Genomic DNA, 21,265 nt, shown 5'->3' on the forward strand with positions numbered 1-21,265 from the left:
AACAAGAACTTCCATCACACACACTAATGCAACTTTGGGTTTTTTCCTTTGTGAATCCCTTTGCATTCCAGAAACTTCACGAGAATTTCAAGCTTTTTAAAAAATGTGAAGCATCTTGCCAAATAAGCCATCATAAATTAGCCAAAGAATCATTCAAACTTGTCAAAGAATTATAGTTCTTCCACTTTTTCCTACTTTTCAGGTCTCTGGCACTATCAGAAACCCAGACTTCCAAAAATGCTCACATCTGTGAGTAATTAATTATTTGTTGCCCTTTCCAGGGGATTTGGCCTTTGGTGAGTTAAATTTCACTTATGACTATTGTGAAACATATGAACATAATGAGAGGCTGTTCTTTAGCAGCCAAGTATCATTCTTCTACTGATGACTAAAATATTTTGTCTCATGAAACCAAAACCAAACACTCATTTTATGAAATTGATAAAACAGATCTTATTTAAAAGCCATTTCACACACTAATCACATGAACAGATTTATTTTAAAACCTATTAACAGAAAGGAAAATTCGTTAAAATAAATTTTGTCTACAGGAGTTCCTTAAAAAAGTGTTTAAGCATTTAGATAGAAAACCAACACAGACTGTATACATCAGAAAACAATTGTTCAGCTGACTGGTTTTATGACAGTGAACCTTGTTTAAGTTGAATTATTAACTATAATTTGTTAAAACTACCAAGAGCAGCCTTCAATCAAAAAAGAATCTCTTTGTGGACCATTACTGCTCCTGGTGTAGCAAAAACCAGGCAGAATCAAAACAATGTGGTTGTGACTAATTCCTTGCCTAATTTTTTTCTCCTCTAACACCAGAGCAAAGAGGCTGCCCTTATCTAGTCCCCAGTTAATTTGGGGTATTAAATGAGTAAATAATAAGCACTATAAACTGTGAGATAGTGCAGCTACACTTAAGAATATAGTGACAAGCTGAAAACCTAAAAGTACTGTGGTTCCTATATTTCCACATTTCTCTAATTTCCAGGGCAGCTTTGTTGTGGACAAACAAGTTTATTTTCCTAAACAGATAAAAAAAATTTAGTCCCACATTTTCCCTGCTTACCTTTGGGAACACCCAAAAGGACAATTGAGCTGCCTGTTCACAGCACACCAGTGTCAAATTAAAAATACACTCCACAGTTACAAAAGGGTGTTTATGGTCTACCAGGTTATCTTTGATTTATACCACTGTGGCCACTTTCCAGCTCTAACAAATTACTTCCACCTACCAACACCACCAAGCATGTTTTCCCACAGGGGACAACACTTTAAACACTTGACCTCTAAATTTGACAGTATTTGCACTGCTCATTGTTATCTTCCAAGAGAAAGCATGGCTTTCTCTTTTTCTACCACCTGTTTAAAGAAAAGGGAATAGATATTAAAGTATCTGGGGTTATTTTGTGGTTTTTTTTGTTTCATTCTGCAAAATAGAATGAAAGTTAAGGAATTTGGTATTTAAATGAAGTCAAAGTTTAGATAATTTAAACGTTCGCAGAGAAGTGTTACATAGTCCAAGTATGACTCAGATTTCATAGAAATCTTTCCTTCACTTCTATTCTTGCTCTGGCCTAGAATTCAACCTGAATATTTCACAGCAGAATCTGGTTCTGGAGCCCAGGATGATTTCCTTGGTAATAGCACTGCCATGTTTCCATTTCCTGTGATATGACAGCCTACAAGGTGGGAAAAAGGGAAATTCTGAACCTGAGAAGCCTTTGGTTTAGACTCAGATTTTGACAGAGTGTTCAAGGCACATTTCCTATTGGTGGACTGGTTTGTTTGATAAGGATATCCGTCAGCACAGAAAAAGACCAAGTCATAAAAGAAAATAGTTTCTCTCATCCTCCCTGGCTTTTCTCTTCATCCTCCTTTCAGCACACGGCACGGGATGTTTGCTCTGTGCCTGGGATACTCCGTGAGCTGCAGGGACATCCAGTCCCCATGGCTGTCAGAAATTAGTGTCCATTTACCCTCAAGAGCTCAGCTAAACTTTTCTGTGGGATTGTGGAGTTGAATCTGTCACTCTCCTCCTAATCTTTCCCAGCACTACACAGAAGTTTAATGAGACAATACCCAATTTAACAAATGACAGCTCTGCTGTTTGCACTCTCTGGTTGCAAAGACTTTTTCTCTCCACCAAGTGCTGGGGAAGGTATGAGGGTGTGAAACAGTACAACACACTGGGAACTAAAAAAATTCGCTAAATGGGGTGGTGGGGTGGAAAATGTAAAATATCTCCCGGCGGGGGGGGGGGGGGTGTGGTGGAATAAGGTTTTTTTTCTCTTCATAAAATACTTTGGCTTAAAAAACCCTAACCAAACCCTCAGAGTGAACTGGAAGTCTCCAGGGTGTTCTTTCTTATCTCCAGAAGTGTTGGAGTTTATGAAGGAGCAGTCCAGACTGTTTGTCCTGATTCATTTAAAGCTCTGTGGCTGCAGACAAATCCCTGCCCAGATCTCCCAGCCATCCCCTGGCCACACCAGAGTTCTAAGGTGCACCGAAAAAACCTCCTTTTTTTCCATCTCAAAGGCTTTTATCCAACTACATTAGGCAGTCACTTATTTCATGAGTGTGGAAGTAATGGAAATGGAATGTATTCCTTCCCTGGAGCACTTCCCTGGTGTTTGTGTGGAGTTCATTAAACCTGAGGAGGTTCTTTGCCCTGGTGTGAATTCACACCTGAATTCGTGCCCAGCTCCACAGGTAGCCTGACTGACCCAGTCAAGTGTGCACTTCAAGTTTTCACTGTCTCTGCTCTTGGAGTGGTTTGGTTGTTTTTTAGGGTTTTTTTTTTTAATAGTATCAGATTTAATTAGAATTTCTACTCAGGGGGTGGGGTCTGCTTCTCTGAGTCAGTGCATCAGAGAAGAAAAGCTTCACTACAAATGAGAGGGACACTGAAAGCAGAATTCAGGAAAATCATCCTGCCTCTTAATTAAAACACAAGTGTTCTGTAGGCATCAGAATCACAGGCGCATTTTGTCCATAAAATATCTATTTTCTCATGTCTGAATGAAAACTGTTTAAATATCAATAGACAGAGAAATAAAAACTACATTGGTTTCATGTGTGCCTGTCTTTGATGAGAGCTTGAATGAAATCATCTCAGGAAGGAATTAAAAATTGATGTGGATACACAAATGTATCCATTTTATAAAAGTGTTAAATAAGCATTAATACTCTAACAACGGGGAATCTCCCATGTGTATGTACATATGTCAGAATTGATTGAGATTAGAACTTAATTACAGAAAAAAATATATCTTAAGATATAAGTTAACATTAAATGTTAATGACCATTAGCATTTTTCAGCTATTTCAAGCCTTCTGTCCAAAACTCAAATTATGGACAATAAGAAGCTGTTATACCTTTCCTGAAAGGGACCTGAATAAAGATATTTTTGACTTCTTGTTTCTCCTTATTACATGTTGCTTTCAAATATTTGTGAATTTCTATTTACATAAACAGGCCTGAACAAGTTGAAGTAAATAATTGGAGTGGTAGCAAAATATGTTCTGTGAAATCCAAATTATACTCTTCCATAGTCTTAATTTAATTTCAGGAAGTCACCCAGAAGGTGTCTTAAAAACCTCATTATCTAAAGTTGCTTATATTAACAATTTCTGCTGTAATAACTTGAATTAAGAAAAAAAAAATAATAGAAATCAAAGTCAGGAGAAATAGATCTTGCTCAGTCTTCATCATTATGGGAAACATTTTAGTTGCTTCCCAGGGTTCAAATAGCTGTAGATATTTAATTAAAGAGCTAGAAAAAAAGATTTATTCCCTTTACTTAGTCACTGCATCTGTCAGTAGGGAGGTAGACAATCAGCCTCTAAGTTTCTAGGTAACATCTCATTTCAGCTAGAAGACAAATAGGAATGAAAGATATTTAATACTACATAGACACAGTGAGAAAATCCCACAATGAAAAGGATGCTGGGATTTGGGATGTTAACACGTGAAATATGTGCAGTGAAAGCTTCTCAGTTAGCAATCTCCTCAGTAAGAGACTGAGCCATGCAGCATTTCATCTCTGGGGAGGGTTTGGCTGATTATTATAATAATATTAGGTCATGCAAATAGAGTTTGGTATGGAAGACAAAGATGACAATATCTGCAAAGAATAATTTCCATAATGTTCTCAGGGTTTGGATTTTTTCCTCTCCTTTCCTCATTCACATGACACACTACCATAAATATTGCACACAAATGATAATACTGTATTTTCTAAATTATTGAAATGAAACTTTGTGGAAAGAACATAGACATTCCCGAGGAAATAGCTACTTAAATTCTAATACATTTAACCTACTTCAATTTACAGCAGACACTTCAGCATATCTGTGATGAAATCCTCCAGCAAACCTGTTCAGTGCCAGTTGAGTTTAAACCGCACTCGGAAGAGGTGCCAAGGAACACACACTCCTCAATTCTCAACTCTGCCTTCCAACTGAAGCAGTCAAGTTCCTCCACAGCCTTCTCTTGTTCAACCCCCTAATTGCCAAAATGAAGTGAAAGTAGATGTAAAGTGACTAATTATGGCCTGCCTGTAACGTCAGCACACAACTGGCAGTGTCTTTGTGGGCGCTGGGTGCTGCTCCGACAGCATCTGCTTCCACCAAGAAACTGTGCCACATGTCACGGGCAGACAGCGACTTACAGAACACTCCAGTACAACTCTTCTTCCCTGTCTTCACAAGCCATAATCCACATGAAGGAGTTCGAGAAATAACCCTCATCTGCAGGAGTTCATTAGAAATAGCTCCTTTATAGCTCACGCCTTGCTGCAGCACGCAGACCCCCCGACTTCGGCGAGCAGCTGAGGGGACGGGTGAGCTGCAGATGACTCTCAGCAGCAATTGCTGTGATTGCTAACCTAGATCATAATCAGACACCAGAAGCACCAGGGCCTGAAACAATTTCCCATCTATTACCTGTTCATTGTAGCAGCTCTCCATCACAGGGTGTCACAGCGACACACAGGATGCATGGCAGGAGAACGAAAATAAGCTTAATCAAGCTATTTTCATTTCTTGCACAAAACATTTAGTTTCAAATACTCAAGACAGCTAGAGCTAAAAGGCTGGCTTGCTGAAATCATCTAAGGTGGTAAATATCTTCCAAATCCACTTTCTTCTACCCCCTGCTTTCCTCTCACACTTTTTTAGGCAAAGCTTTTTTCCTTTTACCATCGGAGTAAACAATTTTCTTGTTCTGCTTTGACATATTGATGTTCCAATAGGTGTTATTTTCATAAAAACCTTCGTCTTTGCTTCCTCTTTACCACCTCTGAGTTCCACACCCAGAGAGCCCAGGCTGCTCTTTTTGCAGGATTTACTTCCATTCCTTCTTGATGAGAGGAATAGTGATAATGCTTTAGTAGTATTAGTTAATTTGATAATACCTATGAATTTGGGTTTTATCCTATACTAAGCACTGCTTTCCACTTGTTTGAGTTTTGGTTTATATCTCTGTATTTGAAACTTTTAAATTCCACATCAGAGTCTCACAGTAACTGAAAAGAGATCTGGTCAATCAACCTCCCACTAAAGAGGGATTCTCTGGAAAACTCCTTCTGGTAATTCCTACCAGGAGCCAGACATGCAGAACTAAACATCTTTAAAGAGTGGAAATTCCTCTGAATACATTTTGGGGGCATATGGGAGTTTTCCAGTAGAGTCACAGCAGAAGTTCCTGCGCTTCCCACTATCGATGGGAATATAGCTGCACATGTCTCTGATACAGAAAGACATCACAGAAGGGAGATAGAAATGGTTGATGCCTGGATTGCTGCAATATCAATTAAGGCAAAAGGGCATTAATTAATCAATGTTTTTCCCATCACCAGGCAGCTGCAAGTTTCCTCTGTGGATTCTCCACTGGTGAAGGACTAGGAATTCCCATTAGGTTTTTCTCCACTGGAATGATAACTGACTCATCTGTTGTTCTCCCCTCAACCCCCCCAGTCCTGGTAACTTTTCCTAATGGGACTCTCAGCAATTCTTTGAGATTTTGGCAAAGGTCTTTCAGATTGCTACAAATGTCTGTGGAGAGAACACAGAGGGATGTGCAGGCAAACCCCTTGAAGAGACAAGGGGAAGGGCCAGCCCAAAGAGTGGATATTTACATTCCCCACGTAGCAAGGGAACAACAACATTAGACTAAAATTATAAGAATCAAATATTCCTTGCTGAGCATACTCAAGACAAGCTCAAACTGAGCACTGTGGTATTAGAGAGAAATTCCAGCTAAGAAATGCACATAAACATTATTTCTTCTCTTCCTTTCTTTCTCTTGCCTTCTTTTTCTCTCTTTGTGTCTCCTTCTGAAAGCACAATGTGGAATTTATGTGTGTTTGATGGTTTTTGTTCTCCAGCTCCATAACAACATGAAAACTCTCTCTGAACATTTAAATATTCCACTTTAGTAGCTGGGTCCAAATCTGAATACATATCTATGGCTTGGCCCCCTGCTGCTTAAAGTAAATTGCACTCAGATCAAATTGTGACCCCCAGAAATAGAAGTATTTATATTGAAAGAGAACTGAATATTTACAAGGGTATTGTTACAAACCAGAAAATTATGATATAAATATGATTACACTGTATAAGTCAGATAAAATCTACACAATCCTTTTCTTAAAGAAACCCAAAATGATTTTGTTTCTGAAGTACACATAAAAAGAATTTCAATAACACTGTATTTTCAGACCTTATTGTTAAAGGATCCAAGGAAAGTTTTTCCCTGGTTCTAGCATTTTCTTTATAAAAGCTGTATTTCAGACAAAGTCAGCTTGGGTCATTTAAAGTCCCCACAAGGGACTGATACTTTGTGAATGGTATTTTGAATGTTTTTGATATCCCAGTTTTTGTGATCCCAGTGTGTCTTTATTTTCTGGACAATTCAGTTATTCTCTCATGCTCTGACCCTATTATGATATTGTTTTTCCCTTCTCTTCACTACCCTGCTCTGTGAGAAAGCTCTCCATAAATTTGATATAAATATAGTTCACATACAATATCTATAACTTAGTCAACTTCACAAGGCATAAAAATAGCAATTTCTTTTTCTTTACTCCTCAGTTCTTATTTTTGTACAATATTATCCATTCACTATGTATTCCCCTACAGCAAAATGAAAATATCCCAACCAAACCCAACAGAAAAAACAGACAAGCCCTTGAAATCTGCTCTATCCACACCAACTATAGGATAATTTTTTTGTGTCCTGGCTTGGCTTGTGCTCTTTCACATAATGCATCAATTTAAATGCGGATGGCCAAGGAGAAAATATATTTCTGCTCACACTGCTCATGTCCCCAGCATCCAGAGATGGATGTGTCAAGTGGGAGCCCAGAGCAGGGTGCTCAGAGCTCCACCCAAGCTGGCCTTGAACACAGATATTATAAATGCCTCTCTTATGTGCTGGCACAAAAGCAGGATTCTGTAGCGCCTTGGGTGTGGTGAGTACTCTCCTGCCGTCCATTTACTGAGAGCATAACTGCACTTCCACAGCCGAGCCTGGGCAGTGCATCTCCCTGGCAGATTTTCATTCATTCCCTGTCTCTCTTTTCAGCAAGATACATTTCAGCCTCCCAAGGTTTTTGCCAGAACTCCTTGAGCTGCACATCCTTCTCTCTCTCACTCTTTGGGTACAACTCATCATTGTGACATGATGGACAGAGGAGAGATACACAGATCTCACCAGAAACCCAAAATATGTATTTGTAGTGATCCCAGACACAGCTGTGAGCAAAGCTGCTTATAGGACTGCACTGTTCTACGGCTAAGAGGTCAAACAAAACTTGAAGAATTCCAAGATAGTCTTGATGAGATAGCTTCTCCATAACCTTGTCCTGGTGGTTGTCCCACTTGGAGAGGGAATTTACCCTTCAGAAAGACCTGACAGGTAAGATGCAGCAGGGCTGAACACAAGTGGCACTGTTGGATCTATTGTGAGTGCATCAGCATTTGCAGCAGCTCTCTCCCATGTCAGGAAGAAGATGACAACAACCCCAAGGCATTAACAGTCTAAATTAGACAGACAACGTGGCTGAAAAATTGAATATCTTACATAAAACAGGGGAGGTCAAAACTCAGCATGGTGATGCTAAGTTATCCCTCTTGGCTGGTAGACTTCATGGAAGAAATAAGTTTATGTATGGGCTGCCTCCTCTAATTCTGAATTCTCAGAGCTTAGGAGTGATTGTTTATCTGCTAACAGCCTGCAGGGATTTGGTAAAATAGCTACAGCATAAAACTGAAAAATAATTGAAATAAATAAAGTGGTACCTGGCAGCATCCTTGTTTATTCTGTGCATCTGATATTAACATTCAGATGTCTTACGCTCGTAATACATAATAAGAAATGAAAATGTCATAAAATCAATACCTTCTAACAGCAGAGGGAAATGTCACAAATTATCCCATTCTTATTATAGTTCTCAGACAGTAATTTTACAAGCCTCCAAGGGATTAGGAAAGCTGAGCATATTTTTGCTCTACCCTCAGATGTCAGTTTTATTGTACATGATCTAGGCAGGGAAGGTTCTCTGCTCCAGAAGTTAGAAATCAATTGTTTTGCCAATGAGATTCTTTTGCAAGGCTGTTAGCTGCCTTTGTAAGTGTGAAACTACCAAATTCTGTGTCCCTGCTTAAAATACTTTGCAACACAAAATTACACTCTAGCCCCTTTGTGGTACAGACTCCTGCTGGGTGCACATAAGGAACGGAGAGCTGCGTTCCTAATAAATAAACTTGGCACTTTCTAAAGAAAAGAGATTTATGAAATCTGTATATTTAATTACTCTCCCATGTTTTCCTAGGAGGGGTGTTTAATGAGGGATTAGGGTCTGCTTGACCCTGCCTGGACAAGAATGAGCCAGGAGGAACTGGTCTGTCATAATCCCAATGATGGCATTTGCAAACCTTGTTCGAGTGCAGTAGATGCTCCACATAAATTAAGGTGAAGCTCAGCCCTGTGGTGTCATCTGTGCGTATTTCACCAAGCTGATTCACTTTACTACTGATCCTAATCCTCTGATCAATCAACCTGCAAATGTGGTAGCCCATACTCAAACTGCTCTGGAGACAACCAGGCACAAACCACCGAGAGTTCCAGGATCTGCTGTCACCCACCACAGGCAGAGCCAAGCCCACCTGCACCACTTGGCTCGACAGCACACACTTACTCCTTGCAGCACAGCAGAAAACCAGATGAGGCCGTTCATGTCACAGCAGCCAGACCACAAGATATTGTCACGGAATATCCTGAGTTGGAAGGAGTGCATTGGGATCAAAGTCCATCCCCTGGCCCTGCACAGGACAGCCCCAAGAGTCCCCACCATGTGCCTGAGAGTGCTGCCCTCTCAGGATCTTCTACTTGTGAACCTCTGCCAGGTTCAGGATTCTGAATTTTACATCACATTGAGAAATCTGAGGAAAGACTTTTGTGGGAGTCAAATGGATGTTTTGGGAACACCCTACACATTGAGGATTCTTGGACCCAGAAAGGTGAGTCATACCAAAAAAAACCCCCAAACCCCACACAAAATGCCACCAGCAACAGCAGAGGACCCAGGCTTTGGGGATAGCTCCAGTTGTAGATATACATAAAATAGAAACTGCCATTGCAGTGGTCTGGAAAAGGATAATACCTTCTGCCTAAACCCAAAATGTTTTCATTGTGAAATCTCCCCAGTTTTGACAGAGATTTCAAAGCAGGAAATTTTGCCAATACAAATGTTATCCCAGACCTCCCCATCAGAATATAAACTATTGTGCAATAGCCAGAGCTAAAGGAATATAGCTCATACAAATATGACAAGGCTCTGATTTTTAATGGAATCTCTTTCACAACAAAATTTCAACCAAAGAATTTAGTACTTATTTGATTGTAGGTCTCTGGAAGTTCAGAGGGTTACATAGTGTTAAAAAAAAAAAAAAAAAGTGGCTGGGATCAAAGCCTCTCTGCAAGGAAAAGGCTCAATGTGTTACTACAGAGATAATTCACAATTTATCTGAGACCTCTAAGTACCTCTGAAGCTCAACACAGCATATCATTCCTTTGAAAAGCCCAGTTTTCAAATAAAGGCTATATTAATAAAATATACATTAGATTATATAACTTAAAAAAAAAAAACCACTGAAGTGCTTTGGAAACTGGAGCCAAACTCAATACCAAGCCCTTACTGTGAGTTATCCGTTTGCTACAAAGGCTCAGAATTTTAACTATGGAATGAGCAGCAAAGGCCAATTAATTAAATAATGTTTCAGTATTTAATGGACTAATTTGTCAGCACAGAATATTGTGGAACCAAATTCTAATCTCAGCCCACCAACTCTGAGGCCCTAAGATGAAAAAGATCAGTCAATATCCTGCACTTCAAATATGAGAACAAAGAATAAACTCTCCCCCTGCAGTCAAAGTGAGACTCCCCAGTCCCCAAAGTAAAAAAAAAAAAAAACTTTTTGCCAATAACAGATGTGAAAAAAATATTCATCAATCCTTTCTAATGTTATACATTTTGAATATATGAAAGAGAAACGTGTTAGCTAAACAGAGATAACTGCAGTAGAGAGCAGAATGGCTGACAAGATGAATATCAGATGAAAATGACAGCTGTTACAATTAAATTCAATATTTATGTTTTCCTAGTTGAAAATGACATCTTATTTAAAAACAAAACTCTCTCACCATCTGAGGGAAAAAGCAAACAACTGCCTTTTTTTTTTTTTTTTTTTTACTTTAAAAGAAATATTGTAGGAAAAGCTCTTTAAGTTTAGAGTCTTCTTTTTTTTATTGGCTCCAGATCCCTCATTTTTGTTTTAATTTCCACATGAGTTCTTTTGAGGCTTGTGTGTTTGCAAGGATTCACATGTCACTCTACATAAAAAAGGTCAAGTGCCCTCCAATATAGACCCATGTTTTTTCTCTGAGGGATGATTGTGTGTTACTGAAATCAGTGCAGCAGCAAACCCAGCTTTAGATGCTGCCAGAATTTCTGTGTAGGTACCTTCTATTGAGTATTTAATCTATCAAAACCTTCCTGGGGAGTGGTGCAGAGGAGAACAGGACACATTCCTCTCTCTCATTATGGCTATCTTGAAGATGCAGAGGAGCAGAGTCCAGACCACCCCCCAGTTTTGCCACTGGCTTTAATTTCACCCGCTGTTCTTGCCCTCCATCCCTGCTGCTGGAAGAGCTGGTCCTGTTGATGTGATTAGAGGGATATGGCACATAACAAAGCTGGCTTGCACTACAAGGACATTTTTATGCCATAAATTCCTTCCAAGTGTGGCAGAGCTACCTCAGGGCAACACTGTTCCATCCCTCAGGACTGCTGGATTTTTAAAAATATATATATTTTTCTTTAATCTCAGGGTTTGTGTTGCTTAGTGACTTTTTTTCCTCTCAGGCACTTGGCAGCACACATCAGCTCCAGAAATCATACCATTTTCCTGACCTTTAGACTCTAAACTAAGTAAAGTTTGAACCTCTTGGTTTTCTCATTTTTTGTATTAGTTTCTTTCCCTTCTTTTGATCATATTAGAGCTATTAGAGTTTTCCTTTCACACTATAACCCCTGGATTTATCAAATTAAATGCTGTTTGGAGGGTTTGGGATTTGTGTTCTGAATCTTGTTGTTGAGATATTCCACCTGAAAGCTCAGCTATGAATCATTAGGAATCACTTAAGTCTTAATGATGTCAAGCAATTAATGAACAAAAAGATACAGCACAAGACTCAAAGAGATGCACACAGTAATAATAAGGAAAATGTGCTTTCTTCAATGTAGGAGGACTTGATATCCCAAAAGTGACTTTGAATAAGCTTGTCATTGTTTCCACCGGTTTTGCTTTTGAATATGACTTCTGCTACCCATTAAAATATGTAATTAGTGTTTATTTTCAACGCAACTGACACCTGTAGAACATGGACAGACTGGCTGTGCAATTATGTCAACGCTGTGCAGTGACCTTGAATTGTGAGAGAGCCAGCTGCCAGAAAAAGAAATCTTTAATTTCATTGACTCATTAAATTAAAATCATTTTTAGCAAAAATAATCATGGATGAATTGCCATATGCTCTTGAAACTTAGGAGAATGGGGAGATTTTTAAATAATCAGAGTGCAGAGCTGTTCTTTTGAACTAAAATGTTTTCAGCATTTCTATTTCAGCTACATTTACAGCCCAGTTGAACATAAAGTTCTGAAACAGCAGGAAAAATTAAGTAAAGGAATGAATGATGCTGGGAGTTGCATGCTGTTCACCAAGAGATATAAGTGAGAAGTCTGTAGATGAATAAAATATTAAAATACTAATGTAACTCTAAGAAAAACTTAACAGATTGCAGAAATAATCGTGACTTTTTTTTTTTTAAATACTGATGATGTTTCCCTGAATCAAATGTAATGCAAGTTTTAGAGTTGAATAAGATTCAAAATGGAAAGATAAGCAACAGAATCTGGTGCAAGAGACTTACAAGATCTTGTTTGGAAGAAAATCCAGATGAACAGGGGCACCATCTGTTCTCTTCCAGTAGTTCCTGCATTCATCACCACAGAAATTATGGCCACTGAGGCACAGATACACCAATCACAGCACACAGAACTGGAGGAATGGGGGACCTTTGGCCCAAACCAGAATGTTTCTCTGTGCACAGTTCCTCCTTTTTCTCCTCTGAATCTTCTAAAACACATAAACAGACTCACTGGATTTAAGAAGGCTGTAACATTATTTCTGCATTTCTATCAAAGTGAGTTCAGATAATGGCGGTGAGACTGAGACTGCAACTTAAATTATAAAAGTCTGGCGAAACTTAGATAACAAAAAATGAAAAGCTTACCCCAGGAAGAGACTTTTGAGATAAAAAAAGTTATATCAAATAGACAAAGACTTTCAGAAAGTTCAGCATTTTCTTCTGCCTTTACTGCCCACCTAAGTTATTCTTTCTTTTGCACTAATTCATATCATAAGCAACTATATTGTACCAAGAGCTAGGACACAGCCAACTCTATTTTGAGTTCTGTATTCAAATATTTTTACTTTTTTCTTCATCCAAGGACAAATTAGTGATCTGTAATTAGCAAAGTTTCCTGAAAACCTGTCACAATGCTCTTTTAAAGGAATACCAAAGAGGTGATTTCTCTTGTTAAATTTTGTATCACTGTTGATGTCTTAAGGAAAACCTAAATCCAGATCCCAGATTCACCCCAATCAGAATCATTTCTGATCACGATCTCTCTCTGAACGTGACTTTCTGAGGACTGTTTCTGCTCTTATTCTGAGACATTTCACTGAATGTCTCTTAAGAAGCAACAGCCAGATCTATTTGTCACTTCCTGAAGAGCAGCTCCTGAAGTCAGGCAGTGCCCCCCTAACACAGACATCTCTGCTAATCAGTGCTGAACTTTAGGGGAAGTGATTTGTTTTGTTTCATCCAAACCCCCGTGGTTGGAGGAAGAGCAGCTGTTACAGGCTCGGTTTGCACACCCATTGTTCCTTTGAAGGGAATCTCTGGGACTGCCCATTGATCTCCTGCTTTTTGTTATGATCACTGAAAGTTTTCCAGAGCTCATTGCAAGTCATGTTGCTAGCTGATTTCTGATAAAACAAAACTGCCGCGAGCTGCACTGGGGAAAAAGAGAATAGGTGATAAAGAGAATATTATGTTTCATTAGATGGTAAGAAGATATGTCAGCTTCAAAGATGAAACCAAGATCATTATGTGAGCTCCTTTTGTTAAATAAATGATGCTTAGAAGAACAGAAATGGGAATCAGAACTTAAAAGTAGATAGTATAAAAATACGGTAATTTGTTACAGAAATATATTATACAAAACTCTATATTATTTATTTCTTTAAAAACTCAAACTGAGTAAATGGGATATTCTGGAAAAAAATAAATTGTTCCTTCTAGATTGAAGTTCACGTGCAGATTATTGGCCTGAGCTCCTTTGATCTACCTTCATCCTCAGCCAGCACCTTTTTTTTTTTTTTAAAGTCAGAAGTTATCAGCTTCAGCTATATTGCTGTATGGATTTTTAATTTCTTTTCTCAAAAGAAAAAATTGCCTACACAGATATTTGCAAAACAGCATACAATTTAAAGCTGACCTATCAACAGTTTCTTCTCTCTCATTGTGTTGGGAATTTCTGGCAGAGTGAGGGACTCAGGAAAGCAATGCCTGAACATAAGGAAGCTCAGCAAATCCACAAAGTTCTTTTAACAAAGTTTAGCAAGTCTTGCTATGAGTTAATAGAAAACTATGTATGTTGTATATGCACATTGCTGTACATGCAAATATACAGGTAAAATATTAAACAATCATGAAAGCAACACCTGGGCACTGAAGTATTTCATTTAAGAGAAGCTTGCTGCACGAATTCGTTTCTAAAATATAAAATTGGTATTTAAAATTCCAGCAATCTTCAGAACTCCAGGATGCTGAAGCCAGAGCTGTGTCCCTGCAGCACAGGAAAGCAAAGGCAGGAACTCACTTAGCCATACTGACAAAAACAACCAGTGATTTTTTCCTGCTGAGCCCTGTATGAGCTGGAAGGATGAGAGCATCCCCAATTAATTTTGTCCTTCGTTCCCTGACAGAAGGTCCCACGCTCTCATTCCAGCTGATCAGCTGCTTAATGTTGCACATCAGAACCTGCAGCAGCCATTAGCACCAGGGAGGGCCTCAAATAGCTTTGGTCAATCAATGTAAAACATGACCAAATATTAATTACTGCATTTAGCCTGCCTAAAACCTACTAAACTCTGAGGAAAAAATGGGATTTTGCTGCTATTATTGATGTGCTGGTTTAGAGACCTCCAAGGCGAACACAGTGATTTTAAAACCAGATTGAATTCTTGTCCACAACACCACAGCATTTTAAATATCCCAGATTTATCCTTTTGGAAAATGAATTCACCTAAAATATAAACCCACAAATGTGCCCTCAATCACTTCAAAATTATTTTTAAAAGCATCTTGAAAATCAAGTTATAACCTACCAGATTTTCTGTTAGAACAAATCCAAACTAAACCCCAGAAGCACAAAAGAAATCAGAACCAGCCTGTAGAAAGAATATGTTCAGTAGAGCAAAGCTTAATCTAAAGAAGTATCTGTTTACCCTGACAGTTTCTTTCTTCCCTTGCTATGTTTTCTTCTATTTTCTATTATTTTGGAAACTCTTTCTGTCTTGTCAGAAAAACCACTCATATCAAAGCTGTATTTCTGTGCCTGCATATTCCTGTCTAGTCATATTTGGTACCTCTCCATATGACAGCTTGTGTTTCGTCATTATTAAAAATGCAACAAAAATTGCAAATTACTTAATTAGTTGTGGCTGAAATTCAGTATAGAATTTTATTGTATTTGAGAGTCACACATCTCAAACTCAGCACCATTCTGCATCAAGTTTGGCAAATGGGAAAATGGGATCACCTCTTCTCATCTTTGCAGTAATTATCTTCTGTTTAATACCGTCTAATCCCCAGGAAGGTTTTTAATAGTTTCCTGTTTTATTTGGAGACAGGTACAGGCAATTAGCAGTGTAACTGTACCTTGATTTCTTTCCCATGCTGGCCCAAAATTCCAGGGAAAACACATACAAAAAAATGTTACCAGAAACCAGGCAATTTCTGTTGGGTAATGATGTCCTGAGCAACTGTCCCAAATTATTCAGTGCTTGGGATCTGCTGGATATGGCTGAATGTAACTAAAGGTTAAGAGGAAAAACTGAATGTAAAGTGCTGATAAATTGCAAAAAACTGAATGGCCAAAGGATTTTTTTCCCTCTGATGCAAGATATGCAAGGGCAAATTTTGTAAATTTTTCTTGAATTGAAGAAGAGAATGGAAGGTGAAGCAGCTGGGATAATTCTTTGTGCCTGCAAACTCCTAAATCCCACCCACTTCATCATGGACAATTCACTCTGTGAGCCCTGAATAATACACATAACAGCTGTAATATAGAAAAATCCACAGTATGTGACAAAGGCAACAGAACTACATTTGAAACCTTTATCTACAAGTGCCAGGGATTTCACAGAGTTGAAACAGAGCAATAGTTTTTAAAAAGGATTTCTTACTGGTTGTGAAATATTCACAGAAATCATGACAATTTTAGAACAATTCATCCCTCAAAAAAAAAAAAATAATCACAACCAAAAATATGTTAGGCTTATTCTGTTTTATGGGCTTGACTGGGTAGATAATGTAGGTTGCAAAAAAATCCAAGCTGAAATCCTTGTTCATCCTCAACTCCCCACGTGGAAGAAAAAAAAGCCATAAAAGAGCTTAAAGCACTTAAAGTGTGACTTAGTCTGCTTTTAGGTATTTTAATTGTAATCCTTAAAACCTTGCTCAGCAGCTCTCTAGACATCTGAAGTTCAGAAGTCACTTTCCTAGGAAATTCCAGTTTTGCTCCTGCAAATACCTAAAAAAAAAATCTGAGTCTGGAGCGCCCTTGGCTCCTCAGTTTGTGCCAAATCCTTGGCGTGGTTGTTCCTGACCCAGTGAGGGGGCAGTGGGTGCACTCCTGCCACAGGTTTTGCATCTGACTTTGCTAAAATCTGTCCTCCAGCCGAGTTTGAGCTGAATCTCCATCCCCACTGCAGCCTGGGAGGAGCCAAGCGTGCAGCTCTCAATAAAAAGGGAAAGCACGAAAGGCTCTGGCAGCTTCTGCTCTCACACACACCTTCCTGCTGAGCTGGAAATCACTTCTGCAGCCGAAGAACAGCAAGAAAACGCTGCTCCCACAAACGATGTGGGCAGTATGTGGAGAAACGGGGGAGGTGTTTTTATCTCAGCTGATGAGTGTGCTTATCTCAGACTGAAAAGAGAAGCAGGAAAGGAATAGATTGCTATGACACAGTCTAAGATGCTGAGTTCCACACACGGCTTTGGAAATATTGAAAAAACTCTAGCACAGATTCATGGTATCCTGCACATATTTCAGGGATATCTGGTGTGCAGAGAGAAATTCGAAACCCATGAGAAGTGAAATGGAGAAGTCCCTTACCTGTTGTAAGCTGTTAAATCTTGCCCTTGTAAATTGACAGAAAACTCTTGTAAGGAGCTATTAATTTATTAAAAGTTAGCTAGTCCACAGCCTAGCTAGTCTAACTAAGAAAAGTCACTGGGCAAACTGCATTTCTCTGCTTTTCAGAAGCCAAAGAAAATAAAATCACTTCTCAAACAATTCAGCAAGATCAGAACATTTTCCTGTTGCCTCAAGTTACCAACTGAACAAAACCTCACCGTGGCTTCTTTAACATCTCAGTTCTGGTGTTTTTCTTCAGAAAACAACAGATAAGATGCATGTATATTTTTCAGAAGCTGAATCTTATCATTTTTATAAGGTCAAAACTGAACACAGGAAATTGAAAACTCTATGGAGGAAAATAAAAAACACTCTGTTGCAGGTGTGCTGATTCTAATGTAGGTTTTGTTTGATTCTTGGTTTTTGTTATTTCAGAATTGATTGGACTTTCTCCTAATACTTTATTCTTAAAAATGTAACCTTTTTCTTTAGAGTTGTTACTGTTTGAATTGCTTGATATCTTACAAACCACACTCAGATTTGTTTTATAAATAGAGAGAATGTTATCTAACCCTGAGCCCTGCAATGCTGCTGATACAAAATATCTTCACTCCTAAAGCTGGACGAGACTCAGGATTATAATTTTCTCCAAAGTTGATCAAAAAACAAAGAATATTTTAATCTTTTTTGACTGAGCTTTATTGTTTCACTGCTTTTTTTCCTCTTCACTACTTCAAAAATTACTCTGCTGTGATAGGACTTCAGTTTTCTGCAAAATGGATTTGCTATATATATACTGCAAAACTATTTACATTCATTTATAATCACTGAGGACACTTGATAAGTGTCTTTCCTTTACAATCAAGAACCATGCATTTTCCCCAGAATAGCTGTGGCTGTTTGGATATCTTTTTAAAGCCATGTTTCAGTCACATTATTTGAACCAATACAGATAAACTCATGACCTTAATATATTTGAACATGCATCAGTTACCAAAGACAGAAGAACACACAGTTCTTTAGCAAAAAAAAAAAAAATAGACAAATAACCATCAATAATTAAATGCTTCTAACTTTCAATGGAGTGCTTGCTTTTCCTTTTATAAATACAAATTAACTTCTTTGTGGAATGGACTATCATCTTTTCATTTTAGGATCAGGTCTGCAGAGTGAGGATCTGATACCATTTTCCAGCACCTAAAGAGATGGTAGGGAACTGAGCACATCCTATACCCCTTTGAGACAACAAAAACTGCTCAACTTAATTTAATGTCCATTTCTTACCCCCTCCATAATTCTGTCCAAGGAGTGTGAACTAACAGAAAGGGTATTTATAATGGATGATAAAGTTATGATCAATACTCATGCAAAATTTAGCATCTGACTTAAAACTGGTTGATAGAATGCAAAAAAAGGTGAATAATACATGAAGTTCCTCCTCCATGAGTGCTGCTTCACACCCTCGAAGATGTAAAACCTGTTCATTTAAAGCATAACCCACAAGTATTGCAAAGATTTTAGCCTTAAAGAGCTCAGATAAGGTGAGAAACCAGCCAGCCCAGGAGCAGAGTTAAAAGGAATTAGAATCCCACACCGGAAGGAAAACCGTTTATGCTCTTCCATGATAAACCTTAACAGGAGTGGTTTTAAATCCATAGCATGGGGAACAGGCAGCACTGAGCACAGCAATCCTGCTCTCCTGCAGGTTCTGAAATTATTAATGAGCTGCAGGACCCAATCTGTTATTGAATTAATTATCATTAATCAAATTTTCCTGACTCCAGTGAAAGACAACCAATGTCTGGATGGACACAGCTGTTTATCACTTTGATGTGCAGTTTGGGTTTTCTACTCCTTCGAGACATCCATCTGACCCAATCCAAGTCAATCAACCATTAGATTGATTTTTTTAGGTATTTTCTTTAGTTGCTGAAGAGAAACAAACCTCTTTAGAAGTCTGGCTTTCTCTCTGCATTAGATTATTCATTTTGAACCCTTTGGGATGAGTTATGGTCTAGATTTTCATCAGTTTTACATTAGATATTAAGAATGAACTTAGACAACAATCTCATACTAGTTCAGATTATTTGTATGAAGTGAGATGTGAAACAAATAGAATTTGTCAAGCTATTTTAAACAAATCCTTTTCTCACACTTTAATTTTAAAAATAAACTGCATTCAGTATTAATGTCACAATATTCATACAACATTAATTGTATAATTCCAGGGTTTTTTTCTCCCTTTTCACATTCATTTATGAACATCAATCATTTGAAATACATGAAGTAAAAATAAAACAAATGAGACAAAAAGGGAACTAGTCTTGATTTAAACACTGCCTTGAGAAGGCTCCTCCAACAGTCACAGCCTGTGTCAGAAAAGACATCCTGTAAGTGGTTTTTCAGGTTAGACAGAATAAGTCCATTTTACCCTTTGGATATAATGCTATTTCTTCCAATAATGATAGCTGTGGCAATTTTTATCTTCCATCCTGTTATTGAAGGAGGATTAAGATATTTCTAATGTCATACGAGCACTCTTTGGGAAAGAGTGATGGTTATTAAAAAAAAGTGCTCTAAATTTAGATGATTCAAAGGTGTCAGGATCCACATCTAACAGACAAATTTAGCAGGCAAGGACTGGGGGATGCTGAGCTGCTACTGGTCCAGACATCTCCTCAGATGGGAGTAATTTTCTTTGAGGACAGAAAAAAGAAATAATCATGGAACAAAAGTACCACAGAATATTGACCTTCGGCTCTCTGTCAGCTTTGGTTGATTGGATGAATATAGTCCAGGAAAGGTTTAACAAAATCTTACATTCCATCTTCTTTACCACAGGGAAGACAGTGAAGCAATAATGTCACCATTTTACCAATTTTTGTAGCTGTAATCAGTTGTTCACTTTTTTTTTTGGTACGGAAATAGAATGGGCTTTTTGTTTTTAGGTTTTAATTTGCTTTTTTCTTCCTTACAGATTAATTCGGTTCAAGTGAAAGCTGGTCCATCTTCCTGAAATTGGAGACCATTACAATGGGCTAAACCCTAAGTTGCTTGGTACTTCAAATGCTAAATAAATGGCATTTGTACGGCTCCAGTGAATGTTGCACTGTCTGCCAGCGCCACCACTCAGCTTTCATTAATGGAAATCATTGCTTGAAAAGCTGCTGAGAAACTCAATTGTCTTCTGAAAGCTGGGAGGTGCGTTTTGCAGAGGTGAGAAGCGCAAGGTTGCTGTGAACACACACGAAGCGCATCCTGAGCGCCGCGCTTCCCCCAAGGACGGAGCGTAGAGCTGCCGCCTCTTCCAGGGCTCGGAAGCTGGGGAAGAAGGGCAACAGCATTCCCGGTGTGTCTCCTCCTGAGCTGAAAGTCAACAGGAGGCAGGAAGAGGTGTGAGCAGCTTAGTTCAGCTGCTGAAGGAGGGATCCTCGGGCATTATCAGCCGCAGTTTGCTTTTCATAGGCTCTATTCGATTGTAGGAGAGCAGCAGGGAGAGTCCCCAGTGTCTCAAGGGCAGCGTTTCTCGTACATATTTAACAGCTTTGGGCTGAGCCCGGCGTTTCTAGAGAGGTACTGAATCAGGGGGATGGGAAGCAGGAGAATTAGTTTGTCAGGAACAATGCATCCAGCTTGGCCAGCATACCAGGGCAGGAAGAAAAGATAAGAGACCTCTGATAAAACCAGGGGGAGTCTCAGACAGATATCCTAAGAACTGGCTCAAACCAGTCTCAAAGGCCAGGGGTACAAAAGAGCATGTGCGGGGGAGAAAGGTGAAAAGTTCAGGATGAGGAAGACTCCTGACTTCATCAAAAAGACCCTCGGAAGACCCCTACCAAAGCCACCGAACCACACTGCGCAAGCGCAACTCGGATGTAAATGACTTTTGGGTTCATTATAATACGAAGCGAGGCTGGGCGGGGCTAGGTGATGAATATGTATAGGCGTGTTGGGAAACTTAATGAATATGGAACTTGTAACCGGATAAATACCGAGCTGAATGCAGCTGTCGGCACGCATGGCTTTGGAGGAGCGATCCCCCGTGCGTCCCAGCTGGAAATAAACATACCCACTTTACTACTTCTTTAGTAGTGGAGTTCTGTCCGCTCTTCAGTACAATTCTCTTTGAGCTCGCTGTCTTGAGCAAGGGCTCAGGACTGGACTCCGCACCAATATTGGCTTTAAGCTCTTGCACCTGGAGCTT

At 38.9% G+C, this 21,265-nt stretch overlaps 1 long non-coding RNA gene across 1 annotated transcript; it reads right to left on the reverse strand.

Moving 5' to 3' along the window:
- Positions 1–1,934: 1,934 nt before the first annotated feature.
- LOC121665327 lies at positions 1,935–20,811 on the reverse strand. The gene is made up of 3 exons (XR_006016335.1): positions 20,639–20,811; positions 12,544–12,546; positions 1,935–1,960 (listed from the first exon to the last, which is right to left on the reverse strand). It is a non-coding gene; the product is annotated as an uncharacterized LOC121665327 (long non-coding RNA).
- Positions 20,812–21,265: the final 454 nt, after the last annotated feature.

The sequence above is a fragment of the Corvus kubaryi genome, unplaced genomic scaffold (genome assembly GCF_017639235.1).
Source record: "Corvus kubaryi isolate FWS band 111438036 unplaced genomic scaffold, C.kubaryi_AGA036_p1.0 37322, whole genome shotgun sequence".
NCBI lineage: Eukaryota > Metazoa > Chordata > Aves > Passeriformes > Corvidae > Corvus > Corvus kubaryi.